This window comes from Pelodiscus sinensis, chromosome 9, assembly GCF_049634645.1.
Source record: "Pelodiscus sinensis isolate JC-2024 chromosome 9, ASM4963464v1, whole genome shotgun sequence".
Classification (NCBI taxonomy): Eukaryota; Metazoa; Chordata; order Testudines; family Trionychidae; genus Pelodiscus; species Pelodiscus sinensis.
In genome coordinates, this window is record NC_134719.1 from 21,091,783 (window position 1) to 21,107,123 (window position 15,341).

The following is a 15,341-nucleotide window of genomic DNA, read 5'->3' on the forward strand; positions in this document are numbered from 1 at the left end:
TAGAGAAACTGAGGTGCAGAACTAAGCAGTTTAAGATCTCCTAGCCAGTGGCTGAGTTTACATTAGGACTCAGATTCCTTGTGCCCTGCTTTGACCGTTAGAAATGTTGCAAGAGGGCACTAAGTTCTGTGGGTGAATGGGATAATGCTGGGCTGAATTAGAACTGTCTGAAGCAAGTTCACATGACTTAAGATCTGAACTGAACTTGAGCTGGAGTTGGAAAAAGCTGGTGAAGAGAGTTGCATCCTGATCTAAACTTGCAGCTTTTAGAAAGTTCCTGCTCTGCCAGTCAAGTGCTACTCCAGAAATGGGAGCATGTGACAGGGTGCTTGCTCTGCACTGGGCCTTTAAGGGAAAAATCCCAGCCCGGAGAAGGGACTGGGAGCAAAGCCCCAGCTGAGGCAGTTCTAGCTGATGAGGGCCCAGCTGGGAGCTATATAAGGGGAACTGACTGCTACTTGAGAGAAAGCAACGAGGGTCTGGCTGCTAGGGAAGCAGGTAGCTCCCTGGAGCTAGAACAGTGCTGGGGAGGCACTAGGTGAGCTCTGGCCAGACAAGGTCCCAGGCTTAAGCTACTAAGGAGGAGACCAGGGTGCTCTGTGAAAGAGAGGACTCTGGGGTGTGAGCAGAGTGGACAACAACTTCCCCCGGAAGGGGGGCTTGGACAGGTGTGGGCATTGCTGGAGGGCAGTGTATGGAAGAGGATGCCATGCCCTGAGGCAAAACAAGGGGTGACACCATCCAGAGAAAGGAATCCAGCAGGGCTAGAAGAGCTAAATCCCAGGTCAGCTGGCTGTGGCTGTGAGTTGCCTCTCACAGAGCCCCTGGAACTAACCCAGGTATGCAAATCCTACTATAAAATCTGTGTAACATTTGCTTGGTTTAATATGTCTGCACTGGTACAGCAGTGTGACTTTCCATAATGTGAGTCAGATTGGTATCTCCTGTCTAGGGCAATGTTGTCTTGTCAAATGCCATTTCTGTGCTGCAAGGGGACAGGGATTATTTTTCACACCTACATATATTTTCAGTGAATTCTGAACCAGCATGGAATATCCTCCCCTGAACAGAAAGGGAACCAGCCTCAGTAGTTCCCACTTCACAAGAAAGCCATGAGCTACAAACATGATCCAAGCCACCTACCAACTGAGCAGAGTGTGGAGGGCTCAACCTGAAACAAGCAGAGGGCCAAGCAAATATTCTGAGTGTGTGCTTGAGAGCAACCTACCAGCCTGGATCCATCTTCTCCAGTTTTTACCAACTCTCCTTTCCTTTTTCCTCCCTGACCTCAATCTCTGTACACTGTCTTCTATAAAACATGGTTCAGCTGCAGTTCTCCCCCTCTCCTCCTTCCCCTTGGCTTTCCTGCTGAAGGTGGTATCTACCTTCCATATGAACCAGGACCTATTTCTCCTGGTGGTGTGTTCCAACCCTTACAAGACCAGTGCAACCTTACAAGACCAGAGGCATCTTCATGCACTATGTGCCCAAAGGCCCTTGGCTTCTTACTGAGACTGTATTAAGCCTTTCTGTAAATCAGCTCCACTCTTCATTTCTACAGTGGATAGGAGGAAGGGTCTTCTGGTGTTTTTTTGCAGAGTATTTCCAACTGGTTCACCTGTTGCATAAAACTCATTGACTGGTGGGGGTCCAGCGACCACCAAGTGTCAAAGCCCACTTGACTAGGGCTCAATCATCCTTGGCTATATATAGGTCATCTGTAGAGCTGTGATGTGGTTCTCTTTTTCACACATTCACAGCACATAGTACCATCAGTCAGCAGGCCTTTAATATTGCTCTAATATTGAGCTGAACTGAATTCAGGTGTTGAGGCCTAGTGCCTGATCTCGCAAGGTCCCAAGCGTCCTCTAGGTACATTATTTGTACTGAATTGTGTGGTGAGTTTATAATGTCTTGAGCTTCTGGCCATACTTAGCACAGCGGAGATGGGGAAACCACTGGTCAAGATCAAGAGTCCTGCAAATACGCTAGCAGAGCTCTTTATTACAGTATGAAGTCTGGTTTAAGACCATGTCATTGGGTTCCTCTCTTTTATCAGTACAGAATCAGAAGCTGTAATTTCTTCAGATGGATTGTTACTGCTGAGCTTTGGTATGTATAAAAATGGAGAGTAGCAGCTAGACTTAATGCTGCGCTTTCTGCTAGTGTAAGAATGTTTGGACTGTTTCCGAAGTATATTGTTCGAGTTGTTTTTGAAATATCATTCTTTCCAAATGCTAAGTTTAACAAACAAAAAAAGGCTGAGTGTGTGAGAGATTCCAGTCAGGGAGGACTCTGAGTCCAAACAACTTGAAGGGTTGTGACTGTTCAGATTTGGACTTATCTTCAAATTTTTGCAATATAGACTCATCTTTTCTTTTAATCCAGGACTTGGGCACTACTTGGAAACAGTGATTTATCATTGTCCATTTTAAACAACTGGTTAGCAACAGTCGAATTCTTCACCCTTCTCCTCTGCCTCCTCCCCCCCCCCCCCCCCCCCCCCCCCGCCAATACTGCGGTCTCCTATATATTGAATCTTAATGGCCTTGTCTAGGCTAGAATTTGGAAGGTGGTAGCAGTGTGCCTGTAGCACACATTTAAACTGGTCATATTCAAGACTAGTCATATGTCAACCCTAAAACATGTTAAAGGCATAGTGCTTTGTTAGCATGCATGAGCAGTTGTTGTGTTAGCGTTTAAGGCATGTATTTGCATACTTATACCTTCTCTAGGACTGGTCTTGTGCACCTGCAGAACATCTGGCCATAGTCTGACACTTGATCAGGAGCTTCTATAAAGATATTGGATCTATCTGGTTTCTGTAAACTTGTTTGTTGGAAGTACTCCTTTGGATATGCTGAATTTGGGTCACTTAAGTCTTGGGTCACGTAAGTCTTGTTGTATGGGAGAGTGGGGAGCACTTCAGGGAGAGAAACAAAGCAAGAGGTCTACAGGGCTAGCATATTTTGTCTTGCATATTCTCTTTGGGGTATATTAGTTCCTCCTTAGGGAGAGGGGAAGATGTTGGGTTTCTTAACTATCTAGCAGACTTTATTTAATTTTCCTTTACTACAGTCACAGCAGACAATTGCTCTTATTTTTAGCTTGAGTTAGACTAGCATGTACCTGTCTCTAGGTTGAGAAGCTTGCTCTCAGCTGCAATATAGGCTGTTAAATGGCCCCTGAGCCCCACAAATCTCAATCAACCAACATGTCCCAGCCACTGATATCTAATTATGTATCCCATGTAGAACAAGAGATTCATGGTGAGTGAGGAAATAGTTTATTGGAGCACCTTCTGTTGTGAGAAACAAGCTTTCTAGCTAATTGAGAGTGCTCATCTCTCTCAACAGCAGTTGTTCCAATATAAAAGCATATTTCCTCACCCACCTTGTCTCCTATCCTGGACCAGTATAGCCATGACATTGCATACAACACCTCTGTGTGGCATTTCATTGCATAAAGATAAGTTGATCAAGCTGTGACTGTGCACTCGGGTCCATTAGCACAGATTCTTATGCCCATTTGAAGTTCTGTAAACCATAATAGGATTTCATTTGGCTGCAGGTGGGACTATATCAAATCAGACTGCATTCTTGGGGCCTTAGGGAACAGAGAGAAATGTGATTACCTTATTAGAATATCTGACCTGTGTGGGACTGAAATATAATCTGTCTATAACAATGAAAAGGTGAAGATTATTAATAGATGTTGAATAGGACAATGTGCTAGTTTGGAGGAGAAAAAAATCTAGATAACCTATTTTTTCAAATGATGAAACACCAGACTGATGCAATTTTTATCTAGATCTCTCTCCAATTTTTATCTAGATCTGTCTCCTTGAGGCAGCATTTTCCACAGCACTAGACATGATTGCTGCTTGTAAAGGTGCTCATAAAAGGTCATTTGACTTTCTTTAGGGCTCTTCACTGAGTTGACTTTTGGGTGATTTTTATCAGAAGGAAATTATAAAACGTTTAACACTGCAATATTTTCACTCTAGTGTTGAATTACCTACGCTTGAAAATATTCTTATAAGGGTAGACTTTTGACTCCATACGTTCTTAATATAAACATTGCGTGCCTCCATATGAAATGTGGTCAAAGTTTAAAATTCACTTGCATGTACTGCAATTATTTTTGTACTGTCCAAAATGTGCTAGGCAATTTCAAATGACAGACAAACTCTTGCTCTCAATTTCTTAAGGTTGCCAATTTTGGTTGGATGTTTCTAGAGGTTTTGTCCTTAATTCCTGGAGACTCCAGGACAATCCTGGAGGGTTGTTAACCCTAATTTCTTATGCATTAAGCTTACTTGCACCTTGTGTAGCATCTATAGCTCTTGCTTCACATACAGTGGGTACCAGTTCATAGTGAAGAATACTGCTACAAATCCTCAAATGATGGAGGGGAGGTCTCTTGTGGATTTTTACCCCCTGAAGGTGTAAGAGGTGCATAATTGGTGTTTGTACATGACAAGAAAAAATGTATCTTGTCAATAGGTTTGACATTAGTCTAATTTTAGAAATGTGCATCTTTCTGTCGGAGTCCAAGAGCTCCTCCTCTTAAATGGAAAGATAGGACCACGAAATTTGGTATGCAGTTTACTCTTATAGCAAGGTCAGGGTTTGATTGTGCAAGCAAGTGGGAAGTGCTGGGAATGAGACGGTTTTCCATAACCTAGAAAAGGAGGGAGCAGAGAGTGGCCACTGGGGGCAATGAGTATAGGGGAGAGCTATATGCAGAGTGATCAGTCAGGGAAGCTACACCACCAAGAGAGTGCCCTGGTGGTAAGGGAAGGGACTGGGTGAGGGGAGATGGTTTCATTAAATGGGACCCACTGCCCTGAGCCCCTCCCCCCCCAACCCTCTCTCTCCCTCATGCCCTATGCCCCCACCCCCACCTAAGCATCTGCAGGCATGGCTGCTCCCAGTAGCCACAGTACACTGTTCCCAGCCAATGGGAGCTGTGGGGAGTGGTGCAAGCTGGGCCACCCCTTCCTGCATCTTCTATTGCCTAGGAATGGGGAACCAGAGCAACTGGGAGCTATGAGTGACCATGCCTGTGGATGCTCAGATAAACAAAGCAAGTCATGGCCAGCTAGTGGCTTGGATTTGCAAGCTGCAACACAAAGCTTGAAACCCCCTGATATACTGCATTGAAATGGCTTTGTAATAGAACGAGTAAGTTCATCAATAGAAAACAGATTTAAGTGATATTAGGGAAGAATAAAAAAATAGAAAAGGGTTACAAACAAGTAGTAACACACTTAATTCTAGGAAGCCATAATTTTGCATAAAGTAAGAAATTGTTATGCTATGAGCATCTCCAGCTCTCTCAGAATTGGGGCCAAAGAAGGTAACATTCTCTAACCTGAATGTCTCTTTGCTCCCTGTTATATTTGCCACAGTTCATTGTCTTCACTGCAAGAGCCAGGAAAATCTCCTGCTGTGTCTACACTACCCAGTTTTGCACAAGAACATATGCAAATGAGGTGTGGTGAATATTGCCATAACTCATTTGCATTTTGCTCCTTCTTGTACAAACCCCCCTCTTGCGCAAGAGCAGTTCTGCCGTAGTGTAGACTGCTCCTTGTGCAAAAATGGTGGCTCATTAAGTATGCACAGAGGTGCAATGATGTTCATTGCTGGGCCTCATTTGCATATGTACTCATACTGCATTTCCTCTAATAAAGCAAACTTCATTGTAAAACTTAGTGCAAACATCATTTCCAGTGTGCAGGGTCATCTGTCCAATAGCTGGATTGACAGCAAAGAGTGATGTTTAGGAGCCAAATGCTAAACACTTTCTGAGGGAAGAATCTATCTGTGTCTAGTGCCTTGCTGGGGTGGATCCTTTTTAATGAGCAGAGATTCTGAAACAGCAGGGATCTGCTGTTCCAGTTCACATGCACAGTACAACTAAGAATTTCAGACCAAATACTCAGATTAACTTAATTGACACGGGCCAATCCTGAAATATGAAATGAACTTCTTTTATTGACCTCAGTAATAAATGCAGTCTAGGATTTTTAATGGAATCCAAGGAAATTAAGGCTCTCTTCCCATAGGAGTAGGGCACAGAACTCTGCTTTTCAGAGCTGCCCAGTAGAGGCCAAGCTATTCTGTTGTGAGGTCTCTTTCACAGAGCCTGCACGATTGTCCTCAGTCACTTTATCCAAAGCATGCTGGTATGCAGCAGGAGTGTTTTTACATTTTTCTTTTGTTTGAGGTCCTATCCACTAAGTTTAAGCAACTATGTGAATAAGGCATGCGAGAACCATTTGTTTCTAGATCTGCAAAATCCTCATTCTCCAAAATAATGCACCTCTTGAACTTTACAGAACTGACCTGAGCTTTGTTGGTACTATCCTGATTTCAAGAAGTATCCTCAATGATTTCATCCACAGCAGGCCAGTTGGAAGCAATGATTAAATCCATGCTAGCTCATTAACTCTCCCTAGGGGAGAGAAAAAAGGAGGGTTAATATACATGAATCTAAGATCAGCACCTCTCCTGCCACACATTCACAATCTTTTCTTGTATGTTCACTTTTTGAGTTGACACCTATTTAAAGATCAGAATGTTTATAGGGACCCCAATTCCCATAGTATCTGAGCATGTCAAATCTTAATTAGCCTCATAATTACCCTCTAAGGTAGGGCAACATAACTATCCCCATTTTACAGATTGAAAACTGAGGGACAGAGGGTTGAAGCTAATGGTCTTGCCTTAGGTCACACATGAAGTCTCTAGCAGAGTAAAGTCTTGAATCTAGGTTACCCCAGTAGCAGACTAGTGCTCTAACAATACACCATCCTTCCTTGACAAGCTGCTAGCATAACCCACACACCTAGAGGGTGTGGTTCAAGAAAGAGACTTAAGCCGAGAACCAGCTGGCTTTATAACTTTAGCTCCTACACTAAGCTCCGGCGGTCCTGAGTTTGAATCCTTCCCAGGTTCTGCACTTATAATGGAAGAATCCCAAGCACTGCTACAGGCTGGGGACTGACTAGCAAAGCGGCAATTCTGTGACCCCCTCCCCCCCCCGCAGTAGATGAGAAGATAGATGTGAGTCAATAGTATGCTCTTGTTTCCAAGAGGGCTAATGGCATATTGGGAAACAGGGAAATAATCACTTCCCTTGTATTTAGATGTGACTTCACCAGTGCCATAGTACTGTGCCAAGTTTTGACCCCCATCTCCTAAAAGGATTGGAAAGAGTCTAACAAAGGGCAATGAAAATGGGTGTTGGAGGCACATGAGGTATGAGGAGGGACTGAGAGAACTGGGCTTATTTAGTCTGTAGAAGAGAAGGGGGGGATTTGATAGCAGCCTTCAGCTACCTGAATGGAGGTTCCAAAGAGGATGGAGCTAGGCTGTTCTCAATGGTGGCAGGTGACAGAACAAGATGCAGTGATTTCTAGTTGCAGTGGAGGAGGTCTGGGTTGTATATTGGGAAGGGGGAAAACTACTTCATTAGGAGTGTGGTGAAGCACTAAAATCGGTTGCCTTGGGAGGTGGTAGAATTTCCATCCTTAGAGGTTTATCAGGCCAGGCTTGATAAAGTCCTGGCTGGAATGATTTAGTTGGGGTTGATTCTGTCTTGAGCAGGGGGGTTGGACTAGATGACCTCCTGAAGTCTCTTCTGATATTCTTTGAGTCTATGCAATTTAGCTAGACCTTCAGTAAAGCTTTTGGTACAATACCAAGACAGCCTAACAAGCAAATGTGGGCCATGTGGCGTAGATAAAATTGCTATAGGCTGGGTTCACAACTGGCTGTCTGAGCCATTGATATCTATTGAACTTAGCATGGATGTTCAAAATGGGACCTATCTAATGAGGGCCTGTTCTAGATTTGGTACTAGTCAATGTTTTCATTCATTTAGATTATAAAACTTGAAGATGACACTATGGGGAGGTGCAATAAGCACTTTGAATTATAGTTCAAAATCCTCTTGTTAGGTTGAAGAAATGGTCTGAGATCAATATGAAGTTCAACTGAGAAGTTGAAAGCATTACACTTCAGTTGGAGGAATCTAATGCACAAATACTGAATAAGGAATGACTGGCTAAGCAGTGAAACAGCTGAAGAGATCAGGGGTTATAGTAGATCAGAAATTGAAAGTCTGCTGTCTGAGGCTGTGAAGAAAATAGCAAAGACCATTCTGGGATGCATTAACAGGAACAAACTATCTAAGGCTATATCTAGACTACAGAGCTTTTCCAGGATACCAAGGAATGCGTCTGGTTTTCCAAAAAAAATTTCAGAAAAGTGGACAAACTTTTTTGGCATCCCTGTAAAACTTGTTTTACGAGGAAGAAGAGATGTTCCAAATGAGGATTTTTTTCTTTCTGAAATTTGGCCCTGTGTAAATGGGCCAAATTTTAGAAGAGTCTTTTGAAAGTAAATTGGGAAAAGATATGCAATTTGTGGTACGGTAATAGTCCTAGCCTCAAAACACAGAATAAAGTGAAACAATTATCTCCTCTATGTCAGTTACAGTATGGTTTTAGGTACTATATTTCAAGAAAGATGTGGGCAAAAAATTGGAGAGATTAGAGGAAAGCATCAAAAGGAGATCTATAGAAAACATGACCTGTAAGAAAAAGTTGAAAAACACTGGCCATGTTTAGCCTGGAGTGGAGATCGCTGAGGACAGACATACTCAAATGTATGAAGGGCTATTATAAAGAGGATGGTGACCACTTTTGTTTTTTCATCCACAGACTGTAGGACAGGTTTTATTTTTCAGCCGAGGGGATCTAGAGTAGACATTAGAATTAGAAGTTTTTCTTAAGGATAGTTATTTAAGCACTGAAATAAGCTTCCAAGGGAGGTTGAATCCCCCATCAGTGAAGGTTTTTAAAAACAGGTTAGAGAAACCTGTCACAGATGGTCTGGGTCTAGTTTGTCCTGGCTCAACATGAGGGAGATGGACTAGACCTCTAGAGGCTCCTTCCTGGGTCTTGAAGTCCTTAGCTAACTTTCTTGCTCCTTTGACTTGCCCATTTTCAGGGGAGCTGACCACTTTCAAGGGTTCACTGGGCAGAGTGGATGGGGGTACCTGGCACCACTTCCTTGGAAAGGGATTGGCCTTGGATAGAAGGGGCAGGGCTGGGGAAGCCAGCTCTTGGCACTACCTGGAGCACAGTGCTGGGTCCCCTCCAGCCCTCAGAGCTGCACGGAGCAGTGCTCTGGTGGCGATTTCAAGGGCCCAGGGCTCTGGCCAGCACCACCACTGCTGCTGAAGTAGCAACAGAGGCGGTCAGGAGCCCCGGACCCCTTTGACTCACTGGGCTCTGGAACAACTTCCTCCATTGTGTTCTCCTGTCCCCTTTGGCAGGCCTGACCATTTGACCTAGAGATGCAAAAATATCATTTTATTACAAAGGTTTAAATGTTAATTTGTTTCATATAAAGCCATGTATCAAAAGTGTAGTCAAAACAAAAGACTCTGGCAATTTTAAAATGCAAAAGACCGGTGAGGTGTGTGGCTAACGTATCCTCCTTCAAGAGCTTTGAAACAGCTTTTCATATCCTCCTGGGAACAGCCACTATGTAGTTTGTGATGTTTGCTCACTTGCATATCTGTTCTTCATAAAGGGTAGTACCACTCTCATTGGGAACAGTACCATCTGTTCCATTATTTTTTAAAAGGTTTTATTCACATGAGCTACCCATGTAAGGATATCCAGATTAGATATAATCCAGTAATGAAATGTGAAGGGCTATAAAGAAGTGGTATTCATTAACTACATTCATGTAAGTGGGACTCAGGCCATTTTTCTATCTACCCAGAACTACTTCTATTGATCCTGTTAATAAAGAAGATGGAAATCACTAGAAGGAGTCCCTCTGAAATCTCCAAAGCCATGAAATATTTAGATGCGTTGATCTTTTATCTTCTCAAACATGGGCATCAGCCTTTTCGCTTAAAATTGAGTAGCAATTTGGCCTTCTAAATAAGATCACAATGTAACAAATCTCTGTTCCCAGGAAACAGGCTTTGCAACTGGCCATTTAATCCCACCAACCTGTAAAAGTCCTTTTATTTTATGTTGCAAAGCGCCAACCACTACATAGCGTTGAGACTAGAAAGGCTTGAGTTGAGAGAGCATCTAAATTAGTTTTATCCTAAAATCACTAATTCAGGTTCATCTAATTTAACTCGCTGTCCTCCCATCTAAAGCAACACTTTTACTCTACCTTATTCTAAGAAGAAGACCTTGAGGAAAGTATTTCTAGGGCCTTCATGCAGCATCTTGTCACTTGAGCACCATGAATCAGAATGTATTGTTGTAATGGAGGTTAGGAAAATCCTGGTTGCTGGTAGATGTGATTGTCCAAATGAGAAGTATCATAAGAAGTAAAGTGACTTTTGGTGTAAGGTAGCTCAAACGATATATCCACCCCTCAAAATAGGCTGCTTGCAAGGCTGGTCAGAAACTGAGCTATGTGGATAGTGAGAGAGGGATGGAGATTACCATATCTTTGGAAAAGCTTAACGTATTAAGTGAATCATATAGACTAGGGATGTCGTTAAGCTCATCAAGTAGTCGATGGAATTTCCACAGTCTACTTGATTAGTTGAAAAGGGGGAGGTGGGGCACTCGGTATCCCAGCTGCGCCTCTGCCTTTCAAACATAGTAAGAGCTAAAAGGCAGAAGAGCAGCAGGGAACAGGGGCAAACAGGTTCTGACAACAGTGCTCAGACTTTGACATGTAGCAAGAGCTCCCCAGGGCTCTTGCTACATTTCTAAAGCAGAAGTGCAGCAGGGAGCATGTAGTGAGCTGGGACTCAAGCAGCCCTGTGGGGCTCTTGCTACATTTAAAAAGCAGAAGCGCAGCAGTTGGAACACGGCATGAGTGGGGACTGCTTTAGTCCCCACTTGCGCTGTTTCTCTGCTGTGCCTCTGCCTCCCCTGTCGCCCACAGAGATGGTGCTGAGGTGAACCAGCTTTTAAGATGGCTCCCCCCCATTCCACTCCCTCTTTCTGATAGAGGCACCAAGGAGGGGGGAAGTGACTAGTCGAGTCACTACATGACTATCCAATAAGCTTATGCTTATCAGGTAGTCGATGAGTCACTTACATCCCTAATTTAGACTCTGATCGGTGTTTATAATTTGCTTTTCCAGGAGGTAGGTTCTGTCCTCCATTCACCCTGACAAGGATCTCTTGTTCATCAGTAGCGATAAAGCTCATTTTGAAAAATGATAAAGTTTGGAAAAGCATCAAACACTTCCAGTATTTTATGTGAAATATTTGGCTCTCTTGAGACTGCAAACAAACAGGGACTTCTAGCTCTTCTCCTTCCAATCCCAGCTGAAAAAGTCAATGATTATGTTGGTACTTTTACTGTCTGCTGGAACTTGACAATGCAAAGGCAGATGGTGATGGAGGAAAACTTGTCTGAGCATTTAGTATTTTCATAAATACTTATGCTCTAGATCTGTTCTAAAAATGGAAGGAAGTTCAGGGACATGATCACTATTTAATCAGCTGGTTTTACCATCTCTACATCTTAATAGGGGAGGAGGAAGGAAGCAGGGATAATGTGTTTTTTTTTTATTTTTTTTCTGCTGTTTGCAAAGTTTTGGAGCTGTAGTAACAGGATTGAGTCCTTTATAAGAAAATGGTTCTTTGCTCAGTGTTCAAATGATGATTGTATAAACTTCAGCTAATAAATGAAGTGTCTCCCTCTTTACAACCCATCCTCACGTGATGAATAATTGCACTGAGTGCTCTGCAATCACTCAGATTCATAGTGGCTGTAGGGTCAGGTGTGATAGAGGGTATTGGGTTCAAGGCTATAAGGAAGGATTTTTTAAGTGTATTAATAAAAATAATCCTAATAGTATTTCCACCCCCTTCATATTCTTTTTCTAGAGAAGCCACGTCCTCGTGAGCCTCTGATCACTCTTCTTCCATACGCGCCCCTACTTATCAGTGAGCTCGGCATATCTCAAGTCAAACTTGTGAACCAGAGTATTTTAGGCCTTCACAATAGCTACAGTGTTTAGCATACACACAGCATGGTGCACCTTGGGCAGGTGATGTCAGTCTTGAAGCAAGTTGGGCACCAGTTCACAAACTCAATGCTATGCTTGGTCTTCATGGTGGTAATAGTAGTAGTGACATCTTTGGGAACTATACTATCAGGCGCTGTCCTCACTCGCAGCTTCTTGCGCAAGAACAGCCATATTTGTGCAAGAATCCACAGAGCGTCCACACTGCCAGCTCACTTGTGCAAGAAGATTTACAGTATGGCGTGGTAAGAGGGTTTCTTGCTCAAGAGCTGCGCTTTTTTTTTTAAACAGGTGTAAGCCCTCTTGTGCAGGTGCTCTTGTGCAAGAGGGCAGTGTGGATGCTCGCAGGGATTTCTTGCAAAAGAGAGCATCCACACTGCCATGTGTGAGCTGTGCTTTTGCACAAGAGCGCCCATGGCAGTGTGGATGTTTCCTTGTGCAAGACTTCTTGCACAAGAACCCTTGTGCAAGATGTTCTTGCGCAAAGAGCTGCCAGTGTAGACATCACCCCACGGTACAACAGGCTGCTGGCCCTGTATTTGCTGTAGCTAGGGTCATAATTCATCATGTGGTTGACTAACTTGAAGCAAGCTCTTGTGATCTCTGCTTTTGGTAAATGTTCTCTGCAGAGATAACTAGGTTGTCATAGGTAGCTAAAGGAAAGTGGTGGTAGGGCACCAAACTGGTCTGGAACTCTGTCAAATCAACATTCAGGGCACCATCAAATCAGATGGGGGTAATGTACTCCATCACTCACCTTTTTCTGTTTAATTATTTCAGGAGGATGTTTATATAGCTGCTACCAGCAGGTCCACATAAGTTGTATCCAAGAATTTTAGGAGTTGGCTGAACAGCTTGCTGGGCCATAAATGTTTTATTCAAGTCTGGGAACTCTGGAGAAGTTCCAGAAGGCAGACAGAAAGCAAATGTGCCGACAATTAAGAAGGTTAAACAGGGTAACCTGGCTAATTACAGGCTTGCCAGTCTATCCATCCTGGGAAAGGCATTGGAGCAGCTGATATGGATCTCAATAAAGAATTAAAGGAAGATAATATAATTAATGCCCATTATCAACTATTTATGGAAAATCCTAAATCCTAAAAAAAAAAAGTAACTTGGTTTATTTTTGTTTTTTTAGATGAGATTACCAGTTTGGTTGATTAAAGGTAATAGCAGTCCTATAATAGGCTTCTTCAAAACATTTGACTTTGTACTATAACATTTTGATTTTTAAACCCCCTCCTTTCAAATTTAGAATACTAAATAATGAAGAGGGCAATACACTGATACCAAATGATTGCTAGTGTCCAGCTTACAAAGCAAACAGTAGGGGTGGGTGTTTTTTCTTTAATATAGTACAATGTGAATGTATACACTAGGAAGGAAGAATGTAAATCCTACTTGCAGGATGGGGGAGGGGTAGGGGAGACTCGGGATTCGTGGTTAATTACCTGAACGTGAGCTCCCTGTGTGATGCTGCATCCTAAAAAGCTAATGTGATCCTGCAGTTCATAAACAGCATAATCCTTGAGTTGGAGTATTTGTGTGTCTGCTCGAATGCTGTGTCCAGGTCTGGTGTCAGAAAGAATGTTGATAAATTGGAGAGGATTCAAAGAAGAGCCATAAGAATAATTTAAAGGATTTGAAAACAACATTTATAGCAATAGATTGGAGAGGGTCCAGTGGAGGGTGACCAAAATGATTAGGGGGCTGGAGCGCATGATCTGTGAGGAGAGACTGAGGAATTTGGGTTTTAGTGTGCAGAAGAGAAGAGTTTGGGGGGGAGGGGGGAGGATTTGATAGCAGCCTTCAACTTCCTGAAGGGAGGTTCCAAAGAGGATGGAGAGAGGCTGTTCACAGTAGTGACGGATGGCAGAACAAGGAGCAGTGGTCTCAAGTCAGTGGGAGAGGTCTAGGTTGAATATTAGGGAAAAACTATTTCACTAGGAGGGTGGTGAAGCACTGAATTGGGTTACCTAGGGAGGTGGTAGAATCTCCATCCTAGAGGTTTTTAAGTCTGTTTGACAAAGCCCTGGCTGGGTTGATTAGTTGGGATTGGTCCTGCCTTGGGCAGGGGGCTGGACTTGATGACCTCCTGAGGTCTCTTCCAGCTCTGTGATTCAAGAAACTCCATTTATTTAAATTAACAAAGAGCAGTGTTAAGGATGATTTTAAGTAGCTACATTATTATCTTCTTCAACTTTAGTTCCTCTTTTGCCACTCACACACTGGGCAGCTCAGTTCCTCGGTTGATTATGGTCACTCACTAATTATGGCACTTCTCCCCAGATAATGCCACAAGTACCTACAAGAGGATCAAATATTTAATAATGGGCCCTTCTATCTAGCTGACAAAGTATAATATGATCCAGTGGCTGGAAGTTGAAGCGTACACCCGTTCAAGTTAGTAATAAGGCATACAATTTAAACAGTGAGGTTAATTACCCATTAAAACAATGTATGAAATATTGTGTGGATTTTCCATCACAAACAATTTTAAAATATGAATTGGATGTTAGAACCGACATTTTGGGAAGGGAATTATTTTTGGGGATTTCAGCGGTCTGGGTTATACTTCCGTATATTATGAGTTCAACCAAAATCTTGTGAAATTTTGAGCTTTGAGACAGTCAGATGAAACTGGGCAGTTTTCCCTGTCTTTCATTTTGAAATTATTTTATTATACCAGTAACACCATCCTGGCAAATTACTTTCCAGTTTAACTTTTGAGGCAACGAATGTTTTTAACATGTGGCTTATGGCTCTAAGATGCATTTTAAAAGACTTGGCTGCATTACTATATTTGATTGTATATGAAATATCTCTTTGACCAGTACTGATTTTAAATGAACCTCACTGAACTAGCTGTTGCATATGTAGTTGTATAGCACTTGATGGCATCTACTCTCTCTAGGGTCAACTTTCATTTTTATGAAGCAGAGCAATGTAGAGTGCCACAGAGGATGCTCTGTTGTGGAAATTTGATGTTTTTGTTGTCCCTTTTTGTTCTGACTGAATATTATTGCTTTTCTTTTCCACCTAGAAATAATACTTTAATGATCTGTAAAACAATTATTCAATCCACCTTTTCATTTTTCCTATCTTTTCTCCTGCTGGGTCTTGTCATCTTTCACTGGATACATGTATTTAAGGCTCACCTTTTGCATGACATTTCGTAAATGTCATGGGATTTATTTTCATTATTTCCTGTGCAAAGCAACAGGTTCCCCCAAGATAAAAAGACCCAGTCAAGTAATTTCCAAAACAAGAATTTTTCATTCTAACATGTTTGTGAGTGTGGAACA

At 42.5% G+C, this 15,341-nt stretch overlaps 1 long non-coding RNA gene across 5 annotated transcripts in view; it reads left to right on the top strand.

Annotated features, from left to right (window-relative positions):
• The first annotated feature begins 484 nt into the window (after window positions 1-484).
• The window catches only part of LOC142830562 (uncharacterized), a 73,840-nt gene continuing 58,983 nt past the window's right edge, over window positions 485-15,341 (top strand). For all 5 annotated transcript variants that reach the window (XR_012905915.1, XR_012905913.1, XR_012905914.1 and 2 more), the window contains exon 1: window positions 485-839. This is a non-coding gene — a long non-coding RNA (uncharacterized LOC142830562). The remainder of the gene's footprint in view (window positions 840-15,341) is intronic.